Source organism: Nelumbo nucifera, chromosome 1 (assembly GCF_055504915.1).
Source record: "Nelumbo nucifera cultivar China Antique chromosome 1, China Antique-T2T, whole genome shotgun sequence".
Classification (NCBI taxonomy): domain Eukaryota; kingdom Viridiplantae; phylum Streptophyta; class Magnoliopsida; order Proteales; family Nelumbonaceae; genus Nelumbo; species Nelumbo nucifera.
Genome location: NC_142649.1, coordinates 119,503,258 through 119,530,201, shown reverse-complemented (window position 1 = coordinate 119,530,201; position 26,944 = coordinate 119,503,258). Strand labels below are relative to the sequence as shown.

The 26,944-nt window shown below is 37.0% G+C and overlaps 1 long non-coding RNA gene and 1 pseudogene across 9 annotated transcripts; both read left to right on the top strand.

The window, feature by feature from the left end:
• Positions 1-5,129: 5,129 nt before the first annotated feature.
• On the top strand, positions 5,130-11,180 carry LOC104601712 (uncharacterized). 8 transcript variants are annotated; one of them, XR_016080037.1, is made up of 6 exons: positions 5,130-5,536; positions 5,629-5,701; positions 8,677-8,754; positions 9,210-9,302; positions 10,387-10,483; positions 10,668-11,180. It is a non-coding gene; the product is annotated as an uncharacterized LOC104601712 (long non-coding RNA). The 8 variants fall into 8 exon arrangements; XR_016080033.1 differs by having other exon boundaries at positions 10,596-11,180; XR_016080034.1 differs by lacking the exon at positions 9,210-9,302 and having other exon boundaries at positions 5,130-5,374; positions 5,482-5,536; positions 10,596-11,179.
• A 13,322-nt stretch (positions 11,181-24,502) lies between these two features.
• Positions 24,503-26,557, top strand: LOC104601713 (uncharacterized protein At4g06744 pseudogene; annotated as a pseudogene). Its single transcript, XR_016080030.1, has one exon. The product of XR_016080030.1 is annotated as an uncharacterized protein At4g06744 pseudogene (transcript).
• Positions 26,558-26,944: the final 387 nt, after the last annotated feature.

Sequence of the window (26,944 nt, the reverse complement as noted above, 5' to 3'; positions counted from 1 at the left end):
CACGAATAACACCATATGGATCCCTTACAGTTTTCTCATAAGTGGGTCCCACATGTCAAGTTTATGGGGCCCACCCGTATGAATTTGTATTTGTTATACAGACTATAATTGAAGGAACTTCGAATATGGTATTGTATATCTAGATGTGTGTAACTACAGAAACATGTCCAAAGCAGTTTGCAAAACATATCCAGTGTCCTTATAAATCATTTTATGGACTAACAAGATAATAATTACGGAAAATTTCTTAAACTACCCCAAAGTTTTAAGAAATTGACTAACTATACCCAACTATTTCAATATTGTCGTAAAGTATTCCTACTGTTTCTGACAATTAACTAAGTGCCTGTTTGGCAAATCTTTTTCAAAAGATCTATTGCAAAATCTGATGGTTAAAAGAATAGGTGAGCTTTTGCAAGTAGATCTTGGAAAACCAAATACTGTTTGGTTAGAACATTTTTAATAGATTTTCGGAAAGACCATAAAAACTGGAAAACTGTTTGGTAACTCCATGAAAATATGTGTTATATATATGAATGTCTCATGTGTGGGCCAACAAACCATTCATTTAACACATGTGGGACCCACATATAGGTCAATATGCATTTCATAGTTGTGGGCCCCTTGTGCATTTACCATAAATGGGCCCTACATTAAATCCACATATGCATATCCATCACTACGGGGTCCACAAATATTTTTTCAAGGTGGGCCCCACATACATTTCAACATATATATAATACGTAATGTCGACCCCACATACATTTCAACATATATATAATACGTAATGTCGAACCCACAAACATTTCAGCATATAAATAATACATAATGTTGGCCCCACATGCAATTCCAACTATGTATATCCTTCCTTATGTTCATAAATATTTTTTCTATGTGGGCCCCACATACATTTCAACATATGCATAATGCACTAATGTGGGCGCCACATGCAATTCCAGCTATGTATACCCTTCATTATGGAGTTCATAAATATTTTTTTAATGTGGGCCCCACATACATTTCAATATATGCATAAGGCATTAATGTGGGCCCCACGTGTAAGTCCACTTATGCATGTCATTCATTTTGAAGCCTATAAATATTTTTCAAGGTGGGTCCCATGTACATTTGACATATGCATAATGCATTAATGTGGGCCCCACATGCAATTTATATCCTTCATTATGGAGTCCATAAATATTTTTTCAATGTGGGCCCCACATACACTTCAACATATGCATAATACATAATGTGGACCCCATATGTATTTACCATTGGTGGGACCCACTTACACATTCAAATTTTTTGTACATGTTAGTAGCATAATAACCTTAATTTTAATAATACAACTTTAGTATTATACAACTACAAAGCATATCCAAAATGGAAAAACCATACACCAGTTCATAATAGGAGCATACTAACCACACTTTTAGTGGTATCTATCCTACTTCTAAACTAACAAAATGATAATCAAAATTAGCAAAATAAGGATCAAACACATCATGGCACAACAACAAGCACAAGCCCCAATTGCAACAACCCACTCTTTCTTGTAATCTGCATGTTCATGAGCAATACTATGTTGATGCAAACTTCTAATTCTTCCGAGGTGTAGTTATTTGCCCACATGAAGTTATATTCATGTGGTTGAAAGAAAAAAATGTTAATAATTTTCAATCCATGTCAAACACAAATATTGATCAATATGGTTTTTTGGGTATTGGACTTATACCTCACCGGTTGGACATTTATAAAACCATATTCTGTAATTTTTCTCGGTTTTTGCCATCCACAATTTCATACGTCCATGCCAACATGGACACATCGGTCCCTTTCGATTTGTTGCCATGACTAAATAACAAAACAATTGAATATCATATCACAATAAAATTGTTTGTAACCTAACAAATGATTTGTGAAATTTCCAACAAGCACATGATCACTAGTCAAGAACATACCAATGTCATAATTAAAAACACATAAGCGTTAATTGTTAAAAACACATAAACATTAATTGTTCAATAATTTATTGAAATCCCCAACTAATTTGATTGCCTCCTACGTATACTTCTTGGGCGGGTGCGATTGACACCTAAGTTGTAATGATCAACCATCTTGAACATAATTTTATCACGAACTTGCTCCATCCGTCTAGATGCCTGAGATCCTACATCAATAGTTGTTGGTGTTGTACCATGAAACATTCCTCCCTCTCCTTCAATAGGAACACCATCTTGAAGGAAATCATTCCAACACACATCTTGGATTCTCGATAATCGAATGAAATTATGTAACACACAACAAGCAAATACAATTCTAATTTGCTTGTGAAGTGGGTATGGAGGCATCGACTTTAGTATTGGGAATCTTGCCTTAAGAACACCAAAGCAATGCTCTATGACATTCCTTAATGAAGAATGAATATAATTAAAGTACTCTTCGGCATTCTTGGGTTGACCACCTCTTTCTTGAAAGCCTCTTAAATGGTATATCTCTGATCGATATGGAGACAGGAATCCAAGCATATTTGTATAACCCAAGTCAACTACGTAATGTATTAGTGTATTGAATAAAAAACTCCAGTGAATTATTTGATAGTTTTGCTAACCTTTTGGTGGTAACGGGAACATATTGTCGGGGTTTTGAACCGTCTCCAAGAAAACTCTTGAATCATGTGCAATACCCTCAAATCCTGCCTCAACAAAAGTGAAGAGCATGTCAAACGAACATTCACACATCACATTCTGGGTGGTTGTTGATTTTCTTCCATTGAATGGAACTTGATCACTAAATGGAACACAAGCATGAACATAGATGGGTTCCACCTATTGCACCTACACAATTCTGCAGATGAAAAAAATAATTCAGTTTGGTGATGAATTTTTTAATAAAGAATAAATAATTAAAAAAATTATCTCAAATATAGTATGAGATACCTCGAACCATGGATAATATTTTGGATTGTTGAGTATCTCAGGCGGTACAGTAGTTAGATCACCAAGTCGTACAATTTCCTTGCCAAATTCACAAATTGCTTTCAATGCGGAATTAAAGTGTCATGAAATGATTTCCCCATAGTGTTTTAAGCAGTCTACAGAATCTCTATTCACTATAAGAAAATTGAGCTTTGGCAATAGGCAATTCATTACAGTTGTAAATGATTGTTGGCACAAAAGATAAATATTAGCTACAATGATCAGAATTGTTGCTAATACAGATGAATTGGCAACGTTTTAGCTTTAACTGTTGCTAAAATATTGAATTGGGAACAAAGCTTATTAAATATACATGATGCATATTTAGGAACAATCATACAAAGATTGTAGAAACAAATATACTTGATGCATCAACAAATATATTATAGAACATAATTTCACTTTTACGAATGGGATTAAGTCAATCCTATGACAATAACAAAAAAATTATGCCTCCATACATTTTATATTCTTTAATGAGTAGCTAAATTTTCGAATAGGAATGTAAATAACGAGTTAAATATGTAAAAATTATTAAATAGTTAGATATAATGATGGAGATGTTTAATTAAAAATATAGAAAATGCAAAAGGTGATGAAAACTCCATGTTTTTTGAGTTTCAACCTTTATGACATAAATATATAATTTCTATTTTTGATTAATAACCAATTGTGGTCACTTGGTCATATATTACACTAATTTTTAGCATTTTTTTTAAATAAACAATTAAAATTGAAATAAAAATATAAATTAAACATAAAATAATAAATAAATATACATATTTTACATGTATGTAGAATATAATTATATATATATATATATTAATTTATTGATATAATATATAAATCATTATTGATGTGTGGTCTGACCTGTTTGATGACCTAGATGATCCAACCAATGACTCGTGACCTAGAGGGCAAGAATGGTCGACCCTTGGGTTAGTTTTTTTATAATATTGTTTTTATGGCAATGTCAAAGGATTGGGATTAATATGACTTTGATCCAACCACAAAATGTCTTGAAACAAATTTGACTTGAACCTGAATCCAAACTGATTGAATGGAAAGGGGGATGCCAAACCCGGCCACTATGCCCTACCTCGTATACAATACACGTATATTCGATTGGCACTATATTTTATAGGAATGGCAATAGCGCTAGTTTAGGGTGGGGATCATATTCCCAACCCATTACCAACCTTAATCTCCATCGGAGATAAAGATTGTCCTCCATCTCCAATTGCCGATAAGAACGGGTTTCTTGTGGAGACTCGAATCCCTGAAATTTTTTAGTTAATAGTATTTTTGAAAAATAAATTTACTTAAAATAAATAAAAAATTTTAAATATAGATAATATTTTAAATATATAAATAATATTATAAATATAATAATATATTTAATATATATAATATCAGGGTCAAGGCAAGACAGGGACCTCATTTCCCATCCTTGACCTTGACCTCCAATCAGGGACCCCTATTAGTCCCAATCCTCGTCCCTACTTGAACCCGACCCAAAATCTATTTGGGGCTGACATCTGCATAGAGGTGTAAAACGGGCTGTACTGGTGCGGGCTGTGTCATGCCAACCCATGGGCCATCTCGGGCCATTTCGCCCCCTAGGGATAACTTAGAGGGTCGGCCCAGGCCGTGCATCAGATCAAAGCAATTTATTTAAAAAATTGACAAAAACTTAAAATTTTAATTTTATATAAATTTTGATGTATAAAATTCTTATATACATAATAATTAAATAAATTAGTATAATAAAATTAAAAAAATTATTTATTTTATTGATATATTATATACTATATATTATTATATAATTATAATTTATATAATATTATATAAAATATATATATGGGTCGTATTGGGCCGGGCTGTGGGCTGGGCCGTTCGGCACAAGGGCGTACCGCCTACGGGCCATCGTGTCGGGCCGCGGGCAGATTTACACCTCTACATCCGCAATAGGATTGGGCAATTAAAATTAAAAATATAACAAGATGACTTACCAATGTCTTCATCCGTTCATCCGAGTGGTTAACTCAATTACCCAAAATAAAATAAAAAGATAATAATTAGATGTTATTTTTTTTCCAAAATTAATGGTTGCTAATTACAAAACTTCCTTATTTCCACCACCACATTCCACATTTAATACTTTTCCCTCCAAAGAATCCCACGCTAATCCCAAATCTCCCTCATCACTATTCGCGCGTCGTCTTTGTGGTCGACTTGTTGAACTGGAACACTATCGACAAGTTATACGAGTTCTTCTTCAACCAGAACAACAAATCCTCATAGAAGTTTGCAGAGGTTGATTTTAGCCATTGGCGAGTTTGACTTCTAACATATTCAGACTTCACGTTCTACCTATTTAATTGGCATTTGCAAAGGTTAGAATCGCTCATACTAGTTTCCTATGATTCATTCTAGATTTAGGTAAGAATTAATCTTTTTGTTTCTTGCTATCACTATTCGCGCGTCTTTGAGGTAATAATAGGTTTACAGGGGGTGGCGCTGTGGTCAATCAAGCCAGACAGGGGAAAGACATTGAGGTAATGATATTGGTTTATCCAAAATTTTCATATGCATCTCCTTTTTTCTCTTTTCCCATTTAACATTATTTTTGTAATTTGTTTGTTTGAAGGATCGATTGCTTTCTCCAGCCCATAAGCTTTGAACGACAACATATATCATCAGGAAGAGAGACTGAATATTAGGTTAGTTGTGTATCATATACTTACTCTCTTCATATATTTATCTTTTTCTTCTCTGTGTATTTTGGGTTTGGTTTCAAACATAAGACTGTTAATAGCAGAATAAATTTACTCTATGCTGATCTTTAAATCATGATTATTTATTCTGGCTAACCAATTAATGGTTGCTCGGTTGGTAGGATCTTTGATTTGTTGTAATAGAGACTTGGGATAAAATCTTGTTGCCACCAGGGATGGGGGTTAAAAGGATGGGGAAGGGCTGCCCCTTGTTGTGTATCCCATGAAGCCAAAAGAAATGCACTCTTTTGAGAAATTTCCAAAAAACAAAACCTGATTTGGTTTGGTTTCATGAACACAACTACAATAGGGATTAGGGTTTCAATAAGGCTATTTAGAGAAATAGCAAGTGTGGGAAGTTAAGATGGATTAATTGAACATATGTAAGAATTACATATGTGCAAAATCAGTGTGTTAAAAAAGTAAACAAAATACCAATTGAATATTGTAATTGTACAAAATTGAAACCTGTAGATCACAAAAAAATAAAAGAAAGGGTTGGGGATTGCCATTACCCCATATTTGTAATGGTTCAATGTTGTGGAATGCTTTATGTCCCTGGAGTGGGCCTTTGTTAGTATCTCACACTGTCTATATGTTGTTAGGTTTTTTCGAATAAAATTATACCTCAACTTTTTTTAAGAAAAAAATAAAAACTTTTAATGGAAGCTCCTTTGCTAGTTTTTAATAATATCAGCTTTTTAGTAGCCATAAGCATCGGAAATAAACTAATAGTAGGTGTTTTAAGAATGATTAGAAAATTGGCATATTAATATTAGAAGTGAAAGATCAGCTCAAATGCAAAAATATAGTTAGGGAATATATGCCATATAGATTTCTGTAAGTATAATTGAAGAATTCACATATTAGAACCCATTACCAAGTATGCCATCTACACTGCCTTTCTGCTGATTAGTTCCTTTAAATTGATCATTCCAGAACTGCAACAAGTAACTAGTCAGAACAAAACCTTACATGCAGCAAAGAAACCAATGGAAACTGGTAAGCCACCATATGCATATTGACTATCTAGAAAGACCAATATAAACAGTTGAGTAATTAAAATATCAATAAATGAGAAAACTTGCCTAGAGTACAAATAGACATACAATATTGACACTCAGGTTTCATCTTAACTCAATCAACTCTCTATTCAAGCTAATCATCTGGCTGCTGACTTCCTTCACCTTAGACTTGGCACATGCACTATGGCTTGCCTGATATCTCACTTCCCTTAATGGACTGTTAACAGAATTACAGATATTCCTTTTCTTGATATCTCAACCTCCTCTGAGGCTACACCATTTTCTAAGATTATGAATGAATTGGAAGTAAAGAAAATTATTTAATCAAATTATCTTGTTGGTTTTGTATGTTATCTTTCAAGTCATGTTTGACTAGACCTCTGTACTATGTATGGGGTCACTAAACTGAACTATTTCGTTTTTTTAATTAAGTTAGGTTTTTTATTCGATTTTTTAAATTCTTTCTTGGATAGAGTTTTTTATTTGATTTAAAAGATTAAATCAGGTTTTATTTGTAATTTATTAGAAAGATTAAAATGGTCCCACATCTTCTGAAGTGTTTTTGTTCTTTTGATGGGTAGCCACATGTCTGAAGTTAACACCTTTTCTGGGAGTTGGGTTCATTACTCTCACTTGTCTGAAGTAGAAACCCTCTAGTCTGAGGGCTTAGAGGTCACTTGGCTGAAATAGAAGCCCTCTAGTATGAGGTCACTTGGCTGCCAACCTGGAAGTGTCCAATCAGGTCAATTGCTCATTTTTCCCTTGCATTTGACTGTCAAAGTGAACCTGGAAGTGTTAGGGGCAAGACAAAAAGAGCATGGATTGAAAAAACCTAGAAAATTTACTGGTTATTTTTTCAGGGTCTATTGGTTTCAATAACTCTTCAAGGTAGAACTGATGGCCATATTGGAGGGTTTGAGAAAATCCGAAAGTTTTGATTACAGAGGTATGGTGGTGGAAGTGGACTCAATTGTACTTGTGGGATGTTAGCAATAACAAAAATAGTTCTTGAAGATATGGGCTTACAGTAAGAGAAACTCTAAAGTTGGTTTGGGAATTGCAGGCAACATCCAAAGGTCAGCTAACAGCTTAGCAGATGCATTAACTATGCAAGGGGTCAGCAGGTTTCTATTGGGGGGAGGGGGGGGGTGAGTGGGTGGGGGTTCGTTCCCCATGAAAGTTGTATGTAAGTTGAATGTATGAAATTGGGGTTAGGTTGCTGGGTGTACCCTATCTTCCAAGTAACTAGATGGCTGTTTGTATCTCAATAAAAATGGGAGGTTCCTTAAAATATATTTTGGCACTGCTGGAGGGTTGTTCTTAGAGCCTAGAGGTGTGGAGGTTTTACTACTTGATCTATGGAGGGTTGTTCTAAGAGTCTAGAGGTATGAAGGTTTTACTAACTGATCTATTACCCGCAGGCAGGTTGGGAGACCAGAGATCTTGTGGGGGGCACCAACCTCAGGGGTGCAGTAGCTTTTGTTAATCCCCTATTGTTTTCTCTTTTTATTTGGGTTGGGATCCATATGGGACCTCCCTCTTGTATAGAAAGGAAGAATAGGGGATGGATCACCCAGTCAACCCACTTAATTTTTTGGTTTATTGGCTGACTCAAGCAGGGGGTCCTACACTACATGACCACATAAGCATGAATGAAAGAAGAGGTGATTAGTTAACTTTTTAGATGTATCTTTCTCTTTGATGCCTAGACAGGCTCAGAATGGGTTCTAAGGTTCCATGCCTTGTGAATTTTCTCGTAATCACATTATGTAGTCTATTCTTTTCCTATTCTCTTTGTAGTGTTTTTGTCTTGTTGTTGGAATCCCTTTTACCAATATAAAAAAGGAAAGAAAATAAAAAGATATTGATACATGTTTCAACTTGTCTGCACCCTAGGTTTTGAAGTTTTTGATGGAAAGAAATAGTATAAATGCTCTACATGGCTAGGTCACAATTGGGACCCTTATTCTCTAGGTATGGAACATCTTCTTATATTCCATTTTATGAATGCCATTTTAATAAACTTTTAATACATATCATGAACTGACTACTTACTGGAAACTCAACCACCGGAAACAAATATTTTTTTTTTATTGCCACATTAGTCAGTTTGAACATTTATGTATTTTTTTGAGAAAAAGTATTGTATTACTTTTTTTAGAAGCTGTTACCATCTAAAGTGAGAAAACACACAAAAAATGTAGGTAGGCTCAAAACTTTCTAGCAAGAATCACAAAAAGAAAGTAGCAGACTCAAAAAAAATTGGTGGGAGATGTGCTTAAATAAATCTCACAGCCAGCCATTAATGTACAGACCCAATTGTTCTCCTAGTGATTTCTTCCATAGAAGTGCTTTTTTCTTTAAATATTCTCTGATTTCTTTATATAAGCAAACTCGTGGTTGAACTCGAAGTTTTCTTCATGTACCAGGATTGTGCTGTGGGTTTTCTGTTTGCATTGCTTCCCGTTCTAAGTGGTACTTCTGGTGTTCTTCAAGGAGTAATATCCATGACTAAGTCATAAGTAAAGAACCTGCAAATTCCCTTCCCCTTTTTAGTGGTTCCTGTTCCTTTTACTTTTGATGAAATTATTAACTAGTATTGCAGAGGGATAGAAATTCATTTCTATGTATGAAGTGATTTGGAAATAAAATGTATTGAAAGGGAAAACAAGAAAATGGGGGAATGGCTTTACATGATTCTTAATTTTTTCAAATACAAATTGGTAACAGATCAAGCAGGCTTAGTACTTCAAAAGTTAAGAGAAAGAATGTATAATACAATGAGAGAGAAAAAGTAGAAAAGCAAAGGGCATCATCCTTGGTCTGTTTCACAGTGTTTCCATACTTACCTTTAGAGAATCATTTCCTTCTGATCAGCTATAGCAGCCTAGTGCAACTCATTTTTTCTTATCCGTCTTCTTGCACTGCCCTCTGGTTATCAGTATTTGGATGCACTTTTTTCAGCTATTTTGTAGAGTTTGAGTGATCCCCAGGAGTTTAGCAAAGCTAATCTCAGTTTGGTCTACCTTGGAGCTAAGCAGGAAGGGTAACATCCTCTGGAAATTGTATCCTTTTTGTTGGTCTATTTGGATGGAGAGGTAATGGCAGAATATTTGATAGGGAAATAAATGGGTGCAAATTGAGGGGCACATCCTACATTCAAGCTACAGACAATTGGGTGCAAATTGTATTCAACCTAAGCTATGCTAGTTGACTGTCTTATCCCTTTGTATTTATCTCTCTATAGAATATAGTTCCTTGTACAGTTTTGAGGAAACCTCTTCCTCCTTTATTTTATATAAATTCAAATACCATTTACCCTTTATAAAAAAAGGGGGTCATTACCTGATGTTTTTTAGGGAAAGAGGCAGGATTTCCTCAATAGCTTTCCATGGGTACATCAATGTTATATTTGAAGCAAATCCCCAATTCCAACTCGCCAACATATGTACTGATATTTCCTTTTTCTTATGAATTGAATTAATAATTTGAATATATTATCTTTGTTCCAAGGTGATTATGAACTTCATTCTTGAGATATTCTTAATTGTGTTATTTTGTGTCGAACAATGGCTATTAGTCGATACTGAACTTTCCCTCTATCAGGTTGGTTCTGTTGATTTCATTTTTGGCCATTTTGTCAATACTATCTCGTACGTGTGTACCTTGGTTCCTTAAGCTGATGATAAGTCTATCATCGCAGGTGTGGCTTTTATTAAATGACAGAACTACTGGAAAAATGATTTCAGTCTTATATTCTGTTATGCTGAAGTGCTTTCATCTTATCATGATTTTGACTAGTCTTATTCGTGCAGACAAATGAACTTTATCAGCTGGCTTCAGTTGCGTTTTGTTTACTTGTTGCTTGGGTTTGTCTCTCTTCTCAGGACTTGGACTTGTTTGCATTTCTTGTGTTAGCTTTGATGTGGACTCCCATGATGCTTGTAGCAGAACAACGAGCTCTAAGAATTGAGAGGAGACAAATCCAGAGGCGGAAGAGGCAAAGGAACGACCTCCCGAGCTCCCAGTCAACTGGATGATTCAGGTCAGTGGTCTTGTGACCATTGCACATATGCCAATGTTAAGTTTGCAAACACTTGCCAAATGTAGAGCAAAGTTAGAGCTCTTCAGGATGTGGAATCAACCTTTCATGAGCTATTTATCATTTTCAACAAACTAGCTGTCGTGGTTATGTAGCGGAAGGCACAATTCCAAATATGTGGATGGAGGCATTGGATCAAATTTTGTGTTAATTGTATTATGCATTAGATCAAAGTTTTTGTTAATTGTATTCTTTATATGAATGAATTTGGAAATTGTAAAATATTTTTAACATTGACAATAATTATTATAATATTTGCAACAATTTATTAAATTAAATCAACAATTAAAATGATGATTGGCAAGTAACAATTGCTTGATTGTTGCTATTTCAACAATAGTTTGGAAAAACCGATGCCATAAATAAGCATAAGAAACAATTTTCCAGTTGCCAATTGTACATTAACGTGATTGTTGTATATGAAACTTTGGGGTAACAATTGCCTATTGTTGCCTATTTAACAGAAGGGTTGTTGCAGATGCTAATTAGAGACAAATTTTCAATTGTTACAAATTTATAATTAACATTAATTAGTATGATTGTCGTCGAAGGTACCATTGAGCAACATTTAAGTAGCTGTTGCTAAAATTTATACGGGCAACGATTTTTATTAATTGTTGCTAAAACAAAACATTTGGCAACAATTCCAAATGGTTGTGGCAAAACACTATTACTTTCAGTAATTGGTCCAACTGTTGTGAATAGTATATTTTGCAACAATTGATTGTTGTTAAAAACTTTTAACAACAACTTCGCTAGCCACAACTTGTTTAGTTGTAACTAAAACATTAGGCAATAGTTTTTCCTATATTGGGAACAGTTTTTTACTGTTGCCAAATGCTAATTTTCTTGTAGTGATTTGATTTGTTGTGTCCTATGATCTTTAAAAGAATTCCAACCTGTTCATCAACGGATACATATCTACTATCTTTCACTCACCCTCACTATATCAATGCATTTACTCGGCTAACAAATGCTTCTGGGTAGGGCTGTTCATAAGAATGCCCAACCCAACCAAACCGACCTACTCGGACCGACCCAACCCGAGTCGGCTGGGTTTTCATTAGTACCGGTCGGTTTCGGGTTGGGAAAATATATAAACCAATATATCGGGTTGGTTTTGGTTTTCACAAGTAGTTTCCTACTTAACTATAACTAGTCTTCTACTAGAACTAGAAGGCCCATTAGGCAATTACAATTAGAATAGACAATTTATCCTAGTTTCTAACTTTTTATAATCTTTTACACCAAATAGGCAACCCATTAGACAATTACAATTAGAATTCAATTAGGTGTCCTTTTGTATAGGAGCAAAACCGAAACCGACCCAACCCGACTCAAACCGACCAGGTCAATTTGGCCTATCAGTGGGTCGGTTTCAGTTTCCACCTCAGGTAACCCAACCAGGTCGGGTCGGTTGGGAAAACCCCAATAAACTGACCCAACCCGACCCGTGAACACCCCTACTTCTGGGGTTATTCTAAACATTTCCAAACACCTATTACCTTCATTGCATATGACATTTTTCAACCACTCTGACCTAGTCAAAATGTCATTGTGGTAAGGTGTCTTTAAGAGATACATTTCTTCTTTCTCAAGTTCCTTCGCAATGAGGACATTTTATCATTCGCTACTCTTCATCATCTACAACAACATCCAAAATTACTTGCAATACTACCCTCTTGGCCGAATTATCAACTATTGTAAATCTGATACAACATTTACATATAAACATAAGGCTTTATGCTTGATTAATTGCAAACATGCATGCCATAAATTAAGGACCAAATGTGCTACCCTATCCATTAAACCATCCAAACAATAATTAATAACCAATCCACAAAACCATATAATACTATATGAATTGTATCTACTGAAACCATTGTTCAATCCTACACATATGAAGTAGTTTAAGAAGTCATAACAATTCTAAACAATTGTTCACCTAAAACATTGAAAAAAAAGGGGTTCGTGGATGAGAACATAACATTCAAGAGTCTAACGATTAAGGACACCGAACACCCAACTAAGATTAACAGGCATGTTAAAGAACCACTCTCTTGCATTTGGCTTCTCAAACACTTCATAAAGTTTTAGGTAGTCATTAAGATCCAACCCTTCAATAGAATTCAACTCTGCTAAAACATTGCTCATAGAGACATGATTCTCTGGTTTTTTATTCATTCCATTAATTGCTTCCACCAACTTCTCAAATCTCTTATTTGTTGATACATTTTGTTCAAAAATTGCATCAGAAAATTCAGATGGCCTCTTCCTACGAGCATTTTGCTTGGTGGTTGTAGTAGAAATTTGATCACCATCAATATTGGTAGAATCAGCAATGCCAGGTGATGGTTGTTGAACTTCTTCAAGGTGTGGATCATTAGAGACATGCCCGTCCTTCTAGGGTGGAGATTCCATTCTACATGCTAGAGATGCAGAGAACCTTCCTATAGGAGTGGTACCCTCAAATATAATTTCAAGGCTGTTATACTTTGGACAACCCATACTACGAAACATTTTTGCCTTGATGTTAGCCTAAAAAGATAAGGGGACACTAATCAATATATACATTTACATACATATAAAGTTCCAAATAAAGATGATCTCTAAATAAATTCAAAGTTTAGAAAATACCAATAAATAACTCTCCCATGTCTCTGGGGAGGCTACAACCATCTGCTTCTCGTTCCAGCCAAATCCCATTTGTTTGAACCTTAATTTCTTAAACTCCTTATACCTACTTTTTAGATCTTGTATTTTGTTACTGAAGGATTTAGTGTTGAATTTCAACCCAACTTGTGCAAAAAAGCTTTGTCGAACATCCTTCCAACCATTTGGTTTCAGACACCCAGAAACCATTCCCCACTCTGTACTTGAAGTACTAGTAGACCTGGACGGGCTTGAACATGCAAATGAGCCCGTGGGCTTAGCCTCGGGCCAAAAATCCTAGCCTGCAATAAATTCAAGCCGAGCTCCGGATTTGCCAAAATAGCCTGGCCCAAGCCCGGCCCAGCCCGACCTATAGACTAAACTTAAAAAACCCTGAGCCGAACCTCTCTTCTCTTTCACCTCTTTCACCTCTTTCCCCTTAGCTGAACCTCTCTTCTCTTCACATCCTCCTCAGTCCTCACACTCTCAGGCAGCCACACAACCGGCGAGGCGGCGAACATTCACCAGCGCAACAACTCCGACAGTGAGTCATATCCTTCTCTTTCTCTCTCTCTCTCTCTCTTTCTCTCTCTCGTTCCTCTTCTCACTTCTCTTTCAAATCTCAGACACCGGCAAGGCGGCGAATATAGGCACCGGCGGCGGCGGTGAGTTTTCTCTCTCTCTCTCTCTCTCTCTCAGACGCGAACTGACACGCTTTTCACTGTTAAAGTCACAGCTCACCACAAACTCAGCTCCGACGAACACAGTCACCGGCGGTGAGTAAAAGCCTAGGCTCGGGCTTCAGGCTTTTTACCAGGGCCGGGCTCCGGCTCGGGCCTAACAAATTTCTATTCATGAAGAGTAAAAGCCCGGCCCGAGCCCGGCCCGACCCATGAACAGGTCTAAGTACTAGTAAATCTATGAAAATATGCGCAAGAGTCCAATTTGCATTAATAATGGGTGCATCATCAAATGTTGTGGTATTGACTACACTATTTGCCGTCTATATAATAATCAGATCATTAGTTACTATCGAAGTGGTAGAATCATTTTAAATTTTGTGTTGAATAAGCAAATAACAGAAGTATGGAATTACTTGCAATGATAGGAGTCAACTATGGTAGATGATCTCAAAAAATATGCAAATGGCTATAATATAAAGCTGAACAAAAAAAGAAAACAAAGTTTGATAGCTTCAACAAACTTGCTGGTACAACCCCCAAGCAACCAAGTTCACCACCTTAGAAAGATACATTAAAAAAATATGAGGTATATGTAAACATGTCTTTTTACATCAGATCTACAACATGAAGTTTGTGATGAAACAAAACAATTTAATAGTGGAGAAGTATATGATATATGTAAACAGGTGGAGAAGCATATGATATATGTAAGTAGGTCTTTCACAACTCTATGTGGATTGCATTGTTGATCAGAAGTATTCATTAGAACACTCCCTTAATTAGCTTTAGGTTTTATTTTTTTTCTGCAATGCAAATAAATAAAATAAAGTAGAAACTGAAACAAAAATAAATAAGAATTTACACTGAAATCATCATTAGTGTCTACTATGTCAAGCCTCATTAAAAACTATTCTTAATGAATTTTATTGATAATATATAATATCCAAATTAATTCTGATGGATAATATTTCATTTAAATTCAAATATTATTGCTAACAGGAATTCAAATCTACATATATTTGATCTGGATGCAACCCATTTATAGCCTTGAATAACAATGAAAGCTCTAGAGAGATGTGCAACTCGGTCTGGTTTGGGTTTGAGGCCAATTTGATTAAGTAGCATGCTTTTAAGGCCCTAATTGAGTTAGATTGGGTGAGTGTGTACTTCTAGAGGGTCGGTGTATGCATGCTTTTTACAAATACTTATGTCTCACATGTTCAAATACCAATCTTTATAACTTGGAACCAACTATCAATAGAAATGATTCTGATGGAGCAAAATCTGTTTCACCCAATCTTTATAGATTGGAACCAAGTAGCCAAAATTTGTTTCACCCAATCTTTATAGATTGGAACCAACCAAATCAATAAATAGAAATGATTCTAATGCACCCAGATCAATAAACTGAGCTTCCACATTGCGCCTTTGCATCAAATATTATTGATTGCTTTACTCCAACATTTGAGTTCAAGTATGGATTCCAAAGCATCATAGCCCAAAGAAAAATCAGTATACATCTGGCAAAACTTATTGGGGATACAATAAGTGAGTAAGGAATCCATATTAGGGATAGCATATAAGCACATTAGGAAACAGTTAGGTGATAACTGTTATTCACTCCATTACATAGGTCAAAGATATTTCATAATCCCCAGTGAATGTGACATGATGCAAGAAAGCTAGGGCTTATGAACAAGGACAGCTCTTCACCCAAAATGAATTATTGGCTAGACAAGACAGTCCGCCTTCTAATCACAACCAGTAGTCAGTCAGCAAGATTAAATCATATTAATTCAATTACAGTGGAATTGTGCTTCTCTTTGTTGCTTTGGACTAATGTGTGGTAGATCATAGATATATAGATGCATTGGATCTTTTTTTTTTTTATCTATCTATAATCAAAATTCAAAATGATTGTACTCTAAGACAAATGTAGAGAGAATCAAAGGCTAAAGCTCAATATGATCCTGCACAGGTAAAGCTTTGCATAGCAGCATTGTAATCTATAAGTGTTAAAAAACTGATAACGAGTGTAAACTCCAAAGCAGAGAGGTGAGAGGTGGGTCTTGTCACTCACTTTAACCACACAAATCACAAACATTGATCTCAGACCACCCTAATCGTGTCCTACACATGGATATATAATGTCTAGAGCAGATATTTAGGATGAGGATGGTGTGATGACCATGGGAGCTACATTACAGGGGGTTGGGATGTTCCACTGAGAGTTAATGTTAAGACAAGATAGAGAAGAAGAGGTTGAGCTAGCAATTAACTCTCTCAGTAAAGAGTAAAAGGTTTAGAAGGAAGGTGTCCCATTGTGTCTCATTCGCTCAGATCAAGTCGTGCTGAGGAGGACAAGTTAGAGAACAACGGTCAGAAGTGGCAAAACAATATCGACTTTCTTCACTGGAAAAGCTTCTACTTTTCAAAGAGAGTGCTGATAAGGAAGGGACTTATGCAGGTAGACACTAAACAACAATGAGAATGATCAAAATTTGTTGAAAATAAGGGAGCCGCAGTGAAAACAGAGAGAAACTATTTTGGTGAAAATTAGGGAGGATAGTAGGGAAACGGTGTTTGTAGGACTGGAAGCAGTAGGTTGGCTTAAGGGGTTCCAGACGAAGAAGGGTTTATACTATAACAACAACAACAAGAGGCGAAGAAGAAATTCCAGACAAAGAAGGGAAATGGGGTTGTACCTGTCTTGTTAGCAAGTTTTCAAACCTCTGATCGTTGCAAGTTACCCTAATGGTATACCTGCAAAAAGGAGAGAAATATTAGCTCGCATGAAGAAGAAAAAGAGCAAAAAGACACTTAAAGAAGAAGAAGAAGAGAATATTACGCAGGTCAACAATGACTGAGCTGAGAGCTAGAGCTCGAAACATCTGAGAGTTTTTATCGAAGGATTGGTATTTTGTCACAAGCGTGTGCGTTGTGGCACACGTTCGAAGAAGACAGAAGATTGTGGAAGCTTCATTTGAAGCTTCCCGAAAAAGCCCAAATTCGGGCTTTTCGTGTCTTTTGCGGGCTGTGTCTTTTTACAAATAGATCTATCATTTACCAAAAAGGAAAACCCCGAAAATCGAGCTTCTGGGCTTCTAAATAGCCGAAAGCCCGCGTGAACAGACTTCTCTATGTTGCAGGCTGCATAGAAGAATAAAAGAGGAGGTTGCACCTGAACGGTAAGGTCTCTAGAGTTTCCACATTGCCAACCGGACGAAACGCTGAACAGACAACCACTGATAACACTATGCCATTTGAAACCCAAACTAGCGCCTAGCACCTGAATGGAAGGTCTCTCGTGCAAAGGCAAACCTTTTATTCCTCCTCCATCGTCGCCCCGAACTAGCACCTAGCACCTGAACGGTAAGGTCTGTGGTGTAGAGGCAAACCCTCTATTCCTCCTTCTGGCCTCTCTCTCTCTCTCTCTTCCCTTAAATACTTCCCTTAAAACTGCCCAAATCCAGCTCTATGACACGTGTTTCCTAACCTAGTGCAGCTTTGATTACATCCTTGTAAACCATTGGGAGGTGGCTTTCGAGAGCAAGGTGGTGCTCAACAAAGATGACCAAGGCAGTAACTGTTGCGGTAATGGAACAAGTTCCACAGAGAGAGGTCAAAGGTGGTGGGGTCCGCTTTGCAGTGGCAGTGATGAAATAGGGGAGAGAATGAAGGTGAAGAAGGAGAAAGAGAAAGAGAGTGAAGGGTAAATTGGGTTTTAAAAAAAAGTATACGCCATGTGCTATTACGTGTGTATGAAACGTAACAGATGATAACTGTAAGGGTAGAGCTAGTTAATTGTCAAAAACAGTAGGGGTACTTTAAGACAATACTAAAACAATAGGGGTATAACTTGTCAATTTCCTAAACATTAGGGGTAGTTTAAGAAATTTTCCCTAATAATTAAAAGCATCATCAAAATGATGAAACACATCATTACACAACAACATGCATAGGCTCCAAGTGCAATCTCCTTCTTATAGTTTGCATTATCATGAGCAATGTTATGTTGTTTGATGATGTGCACTTGAGGTTCCTCCGAGGTATAATTATCTGCCTACATGAAGTTGTATTCATGTAGTTGAAATACAAGAATAACAAAAATTGGTTGTACTACTCATTTTTCATATTAAGTAATATTACTCACAAATATTTTCTGTGTTGGTTTCGTACCTCACTAGTAGGGCATTTATAAAATCATCTTCCAAAATTTTTTTTTCAGTTTTTGCCATGAATAACTTAATATGTCCTTGTCTACATGCACACATGGGTCCCCTTCGAACGGTGACTGATAATGCGCAATCCGGTCGGACCTAGCTGCCGGTTACCTCGCCTATGACGGAGCTGAAGATGCCTGAAACAAGGAAGAAGCTGGGGATTTCCGGGGAGGAACCCGGTTGGAACACTCCGAAGCTCAAGTTAGTGCTCTAGAGAAGGCAAGGGAAATAATGGATTTCGATACCAGAAAACACAAAATATCACATACCTCTTTCCCTTGGGGGAGGAAGGCCTCTTATAGCCACCTGGTGCACTTGCTCCCAAATTTCTGCTAAGTCAGGCATAACCGCCTCTGTGGGGGGGGGGGGGGGGGGGGGGTAGACAAAACCGCCACTGTCCTCTTTGTCAGGGCTGTCTCTACCACGACTGAGATGGCAGTGGCAAGAGGCCGTTATGGCGTAATCTCTGTCTGTCAGACCCAGATCAATCAGGCGTGCTGCCTCATAGTACGGATGTCAGATATGGTTTCACAGTCGCGCGGCCTGGAGCTGAGGTGCCGGAGTGGTGCGCGAGGTGAAGTCTTAAGCTCGGATGAGCAGATCCTACTGTCCTGAAGTGCTGGCACATGATCCGAACTGGCTCGAGGTGGGCTGGCCCTGGCCTTGCCCCTCACGGGCTTCGTTGTTAGCCTCGGGATCCTTTAGGGAGAGCTCGGGTTTTCCTTTTTTGGGGAGCTCGGGAACTCGGGCCTCTCTTTGAGGAGCTCGGGAGTTCGGGCCTCTCTTCGGGATATGGCCGTGCTAAGTCATCGTGCCGACCTAGTGTTCCTGCCAGGTCATCTTGTCTTCTTCCACGTGTCGCACAACCAAGGGGTCGGGCCAAATCTACCTCCATCAGTGACCATAGCTATCATTTCACACATACTCAATTAATTCATACCATCCGAACTTTAAATAGATACAGGTTCATAACAATGAGTGCAATACATATTATAGTTTAAACATAGACAAAACAAAATGTTCAAGAGTCTAATCAAAATACACACAAGTTATGTAGATTGTCTCCTATTATTTCTTGGTTGGTTACGATTAATACTTAGATTAGAGTGTTCAGCCATCTTGAACATGATTTCATCCCTGACTTGCTTCATTTGTCTAGTGGGTTGTGAACCTACTTCAATTAGAATTGTGCTACACCATGGAACATCACTCCCTCTCCTTCAATGGAAACATCCTCTTGTAGGAATCAATTCCAATACACATAATGTAACCACAACATTTGGATGAAATTAATTGTGCAATACACAACAAGCAAACATAATCTTAATTTTCTTGTGAATTTGGTATGGAGGCATTAACTTCAGAATTAAGAATCATTCTTTCAGAACTCCAAAACAACACTTTATGACATTCCTCAATGAAGAATGCACATAATTAAAATACTCTTCAACATTATTTGGGCAACCACCTATCTCTTAAAAGTCTCTCAGGTTGTACCTCTTTGAATGGTATATGGATAGAAATCCAGGCATATTCGTGTAACCTAAGTCAACAACATAATACTTTCCTATATAAAATTGCAATCACATTTGTTAGTGCATTGATGATATAAATATTTCAAAATTATTTGATAGTTTTGTTGACCTTCCTGTGGCAGAGGGAATATATTCTCTAGATTTTGGATTATCTCAAAAAATACCTTCGAATCATATGCAACACCCACCCATCCTGCATAAATGAAAGTAAACATGTCAAATGAGCATACACACCTTACATTTTGGGTGGTGATTAACCTTCATCGTTTAAATGACACTTACTCACTAGTTGGAACACATACATGGACACGTGTACCATCTATAGCACCAACACAGTTCTGCACAAAGTAAAAAAAATCCAAATGAAGTTGTTTTTTTATTGTATAATGAGGAATAAAACACCCCATAGTCATTACCAACAAGAGTTGTTTTTCATTTTTTTGGTTATCATGTTCTGATGTGCGAAGGCTAGTTTTTGTACTTGTGCTATATTTTCACAAATAAGGTTAACTTTTTCCAAGCAAAAATACCATAATTTTAGGAATACTTAGGTGGATGTTAGCCTTGAATCTTGATACCTAATTGTCTGGATATTGCATGGTCCACTATGGCCGGTGGTATTTTTCTTTTATTTTTCAAGAAAATCTTCATCTTATATATTTCTATAAAAAACTTTTACTTTGCTTGAGTCTAAATTTAATTTTGCTTGTAGAACTTGTTTTTCTTATTTCATATTTTGTATGTCTTTTTTTTCCTTGTATCTGAGCACAACATTTGGTGTTGATGCTGCGTTCAGCTACAAGTATTATCAAAGACTTGGAGGTGCAACAATGATGACCTTGCAATCTGCTTAGGATTGACAAGAACCATGTTATCCTAGTACACTTACTACCCTTAAGAGAGTGCTAAGTGATGAACATGATAATGTCTATTCTAGACATGTCCTTTGTCAACTTTTAAGACTTGGAATAACATACAGCCTGCCCACTCCTTACACTAGAGATATCATGCGCTGAAGTGAGGAGTGAGTGTTTGCGCCGATGTGAGAAATGAGACTCAATGGTTGGGGAAAAACATTGAGAGATACTGCTCATTTTCGGTCACATGTGGGCATTGGCACACATATGAGGAAGCCTTGAGATGGCCTAAAAGCCGAGAAGCTAGGTTTGGTGCTTTCTGAAATCATCCCAAAATGTGCTTCTCGTGTCTTTTCGGAACGCGATCTTTCGGTGATTAGACTAGATCTAGCAAATCACGATCTTCTAGACTTTTAAATAGCTAACAAATCGCATGGAAAGACTTGCCAAATGATGCCCTATTTTGGTATCTAGAAAATAGCAACACCAACACATCTACAAAGTATAGAAAGTGGCTTTACCTACTACGCCATGGTTGAAGTTGAACCATTTATCATGCATTCCTTTAGGCTATGTTTGCTTTGAAAGCCTACCATTTTTTCCTTTTACAATATTTTTCTTTCAAACCAAACACACCCTTAGAAACCAATCTGCAGCTAGCCCGCTCTTGGTGAAAAACAATGATCGGCTTCGCATTCGCAATACGCTGTGCCACTGAAACAACATATCACTTAGACATACGGTACAGGATTAATTAATTCGGCCTTCTCACAGCCCTCATCCAGTATTATGTAAAGGGAAATTTTCTAAAACTAACTATGAGTTTATAATATTTCCCTTAAACCCACCACAACTTTTCAATGTCTAAAACTCACCATGTCAGAAGTTTTTATTTTCCAAAACTCACATTCCATTAGTTCACCATTAATGCTTCTTAACAGAGGTGTCCATGTCAGCATAAATAACAATTTTAATGACCAAATTACCCTTGAATGGCGAGTTAGAGGAAAAATGGTCGTTTTCAGTTTTCAATTTTCTTGTTTTTTGCAATTTTAGTATTTTGTTATAATTTTCAATGTTTTTTATAATTTCTGTTTTTTTACATTTTGTATTTTCTACAATCTATAAATTTTCCTGTATTTTATTTATTTATTTGTAATTTCTGTGTTTTTCTATAAATTTTGGTGTTTTTTCGATAATTTTTATTTCCTGATTTTGTTTTTCAATTTCTATAGTTTCTATAATTTGAAAATATTTTTTTATTTTGTTCGCAATTTCTATAATTTTTTATATTTTTTGTAATTTCTATGTTTTTATGTATTTTATATTTGAAATAATTTTTGAACTTTTTCCTTTTTTTCATATTTAAATATTAAAATAGTAATATATTAACACCTGTTAATTTATTTTGTATATATTTTATATTTTTTTATGAAGGTTAAAATGATAATATATTAACACCCATTAATATATTTAATGTAAAATTAATGACATGATTAGATATTTTGAAAAGTTGTGATGAATTTGAGAAATACTGAAAACTCATGATGAGTTTTTAGACAATTTCCCTATAAAGAAATATCCTAATACAGTGTAGTGTATAGGCTGTCAAGGATTCAATTTCATTATTTTATACTAAAGAATCATCCAGTTACATGAAGCAGTTGAAGAATGGTCCTTTGTCTTGAAAGTTCAAACAACGATATTGCCCACTTCATATATGTCATTACTTACCGTTGGACTAATAAATTAATTTTTCCTATATCAAGTGTGCATACGTGAATGTGCAACGCACATGAAACTTCTGATGACATTGTGGCAGGAGAGGAGCTTTGATCATCTCTTTTGTTTTTTTTTTTTTTTTTTGACAATTTCTCTTCAAACAAACCAACAAATAGATAAATAAATAAATAACCCCGGATGGACAAGAGTTTGGTGTTTGGTTCGGTTACATAAGAGTAAATTGCTTCTGAGTTGGTTCCTATCTTGGAAGGAGATAATCCTTCATGTTGGTGTTTCTAGATTTATTAATATTGCACTATTTACAGAGGTTTCGTTAGGGTATATTTGGCAAATAAATGGTTGGTTGAATAAGTATTCATTCTATAAACATTTATTTTTAAGTATTTATTTGAATAAAATTTATTAGTGTTTGGGAGGTTTTTTCTCAAATCACTTATACTTAATTTTAAATACTTATTTGTGTTGCATTGTTTGGTGAATTTGGTGAGCTGCTTATCCCATAAATATACTTATGTTTGCAAAAATAACAATTATAGCCCTAACCTAACAAATGCATATATTTGATATTTTTAATATTAAATTGATACATTTGATTAAAATAACGATTCTAACCCTTGCAACTCGTATAGGCCCGTGTGTCACATACATATTATTAAATAGATTATATTATTTTATACAGATAAAGAATAGTTGAAAAAAAAAACAAGAGAAAAAAGAATGAGGTTAGAGAAATAATTAAAACAAAGAAAATAAAATGAAAAAAAAAGGATTAAACGGTGGTCTTCACACACCTAAAGCTAGGAGTCCACAGAAGCAGTTGCTGCTACAATATGAGAGCAAATTGTATTGTCCCAAGAAAAAGAAATAAGTGCTTATTTAATAAGCACTTAAAAAAACCACCCAATTGTTGCTTATTTTCAAATAAGTACTTATTTTAGACTTGTTTGTTAAATAGGAATAAGTACTCACTTTCCACTCTTTTTAAGTGCTCCCAAACAACTTGGTGCTTTAGTTTACTATTTTTTATATTCCTAAACTTTATATTTATACCATACGTATTTGTACCCGATGACCCTAATGCATTTGAAACCAGGAAACTTTCTTCGTTTCTAAACCTTGAAGAAATGTTGGAAATGCAAAATGCAACTAGTTTGGGGTTTATTTAGAAAATACCTCAGGTCTGGTTGCAGATAGGACTGTTCATTTGCAAAAAATGACGGTATGATTTCTATTTTTCTTATTTGTTTGAACCTGAGGCATCTCTACAATCCCCTCTTCTCGCACAAGAACAACCGGGTGGAAAAGTTGCCTGTTAACACGACGGCCCAATCCGGCCCATCTGCACGTGGTGAATGGTGATACTGATCTCAGTCCAATCCAGACCAGGCCGCCGGAATTGGATATGCCGATGGATTGGTAATACTAATATATACAGGAGCTGTATGCTGTATTTCACTGGTGCACTTGTTGGCTATTGCATGCTGAGACCTGAGACCTGAGAGGATCAGGCCCCACCGTTGAATCATTTCCAGCTAAAAATGATCTTGAACCAAAAGTCAAGCTTGTTCTTGTTCACTTAATCTCAATGGGTGAGGCCCATCTCAAACTGGCTCCAATTCTATTGGCATGGACCTAGACCATGTTAGGGAGCAAACTGACGGCCCAGATACGAAGTCTGCTGCTGGCTAGGCTTGTCCAGTACTCCTTTGTCCCGCCAGGCACTGTCAAACACTCCTTATGCTGAGGTCAGGTCCAGTACGGTAATATATAGTTGTTATTCGGTGCTTCTTAGGGTGGCTTAAAATTGTCAAAACCTAAAACCCATTGTATTGTGAGGACTGTTGTGGAACTGTGCGGAGGATTAATTATTATAAATAAAAATTAAGAAACCAGCATGGGCGAATACTGATTAACAATATAATCCCTCCATGGAAAGGAACTTCTATCAGACATCTACAGCATTATCTTGTATAGATCCTCCACTCGACTTTGTCTCATCAAGTAGCCAGGGCTGAAATTTATAGGGGGACCTCATGTCAGGTTGGTTTCACCGGCATGACCTAATTCTGCATCCAAACATCCACGCCCCTCAGCACTCAATCCGTAGACCGTCGCTAGCTAGCTAACCCAGCAACATCTAGCAGAGAGAGAACATACAGGAGCTAATCGCGACACTGTGAAAACGTACGTCTACCTTTCTGAAAATGAAACAGTAGACGACAACAACCGTATCCACCATTTCTGTATTCTTGTTTTTCTGGCTCTCCTTAATAATCCGTCCATTTATTCTTCCCTCCACCTCTCTCACTCTCTCACTCTCTCTCTCTCTCTAGACTGTAGATTCTTCCCTTCTCTGCTCTTGGAGTCTTGGGTGATGTTTGGTCTCATTTCTTCGGTAACACAAGAAAAGCAAAGCCAAAAGAGACCAGAATAGTTATGACGGCAAAAACTTGTATCCATCCGCTCTTTACCAATTCTCTAGTTTTCATCTTCATTATTACTCTCCTTCCTTGTTTCTTGCATGCGCAGGGACTCAAAAACACAGCATTCTATGAAACCAGTACAGGAACTCTTGGCATCAGTGTAGGTGCTGGCGGAGTCAGCGTTGGGGTTGGGGTGGGCGTCGGCGTCGGCATTGGCAGTGCCCCGGCTCCAGAAGCTCCAAATTATCCGCCACCTCCTGAACCGGAGCCGCTAATATTCGAAAACGAAAGGCTTGCCGTGGTTTACCCGGTAATCCATAGATTCAAAAAAAGCATCACCTCCGATCCCCATGGCATCACTAATACCTGGGTAGGCCCCAGAATCTGCAATTACACCGGCTTCTACTGTGATCACCCACCGGACGACAACAGCCTCAGGGCACTAGCAGGTATTGATTTCAATGGCTACCAACTTGGGGCACCCACTCTCGATGACTTCGTCGACCAGCTCCCCGATATTGCTATCTTCCACGCCAACACCAATAATTTCGCGGGAGCCATTTCCCCGAAGATCGCCCAACTCCGCTACTTGTACGAGCTCGACCTAAGCAACAACAAGTTCTCCGGCCAGTTTCCGATGGCCGTTCTGGGTATGGACGGGCTTTCCTTCTTGGACATTCGTTTCAATTCCTTTACCGGGACAGTTCCAGCTCAGATATTTACTCAACCGCTGGATGTTCTCTTCATAAACAACAACAACTTCATGCAGACGCTCCCAGCTAACCTGGGCAGCACTCCGGTTCGCTACCTCACCATTGCAAACAACAGGTTCGTGGGTCCGATCCCTCGCAGCATTGGTAACGCTTCTGCCACCTTGGTGGAGGTGCTTCTTTTAAACAACCAGTTATCCGGTTGCCTCCCTTACGAGATCGGATTGTTGAGATCGGCGACAGTGTTCGACGCAGGGAACAATCTTTTGACGGGACCCATTCCATGCTCGTTCGGTTGCTTGGAGAAGATGGAATTGCTAAACCTTGCCGGGAATCAGCTATACGGGCAGATACCGGAGGCAGTGTGCGCATTGAGGAATCTAGTCAATTTGTCATTGTCCGACAACTATTTTACATCAGTGGGACCAACGTGTAGAAATCTGATAAAGAACGGAGTGCTTAACGTAAACAACAATTGCATTCACGGCCTGCCGAACCAGAGATCAGTGGGCGAGTGCTCGGCGTTCCATCCCGGGTCTTGTCCCTACCCGCCATCGTACAGTTTCAGTTTCATTCCTTGTGAACTTCCTCAGTCTCCTCCTCCTCGTAGTATTCATTCCTCGAAGCCTTCGACCACCACCGCCGCGTTCGTAAGTTCTCACCGATCGCCGCCGTTGCCACAATCCCTTAAAAATAAACTTAATTAATTAAAATGAAAAAGGAAAAAAAGAAAGGAAATGTTGGTTTGTAATAGTATATTCTCATATATTTTTTTCCCTAAGACTAGAGTATGTTCTCATATTCTGTACTATTCAGAAATAAAAGTCAGTTTTGACATGTTTTTCTCAACATTCTAGTTCTATAAGAAAAAAAAGAAATAATATACCAAAAGGATGGCTGGGATCATCTTTCATTGTGGGACCGTAGGTACACTGATCACATCTTGAGATGATCATGCAAATTCAATATGAAATGAAGTTGGGGAGACACAAACACACTCTAGTCGCTAGATAGAGTCCCCGCATGGGTTTCGAACCGCCGTTGATTCGAACGGTCGGACCGATGTTCGACTTAGAAATCATTTAGGCAATCGGAACCATTGAATCGATTAATGATTTATTGATTCAGGCAGTCCAACCATCGATCCATTCAACAGTTTTTTATCATTTTTATTATTTTTTATTTTTTTTCAATTTTTATTATTAGAACGAGTCATCCGTTTCGAGGTCATTTTTT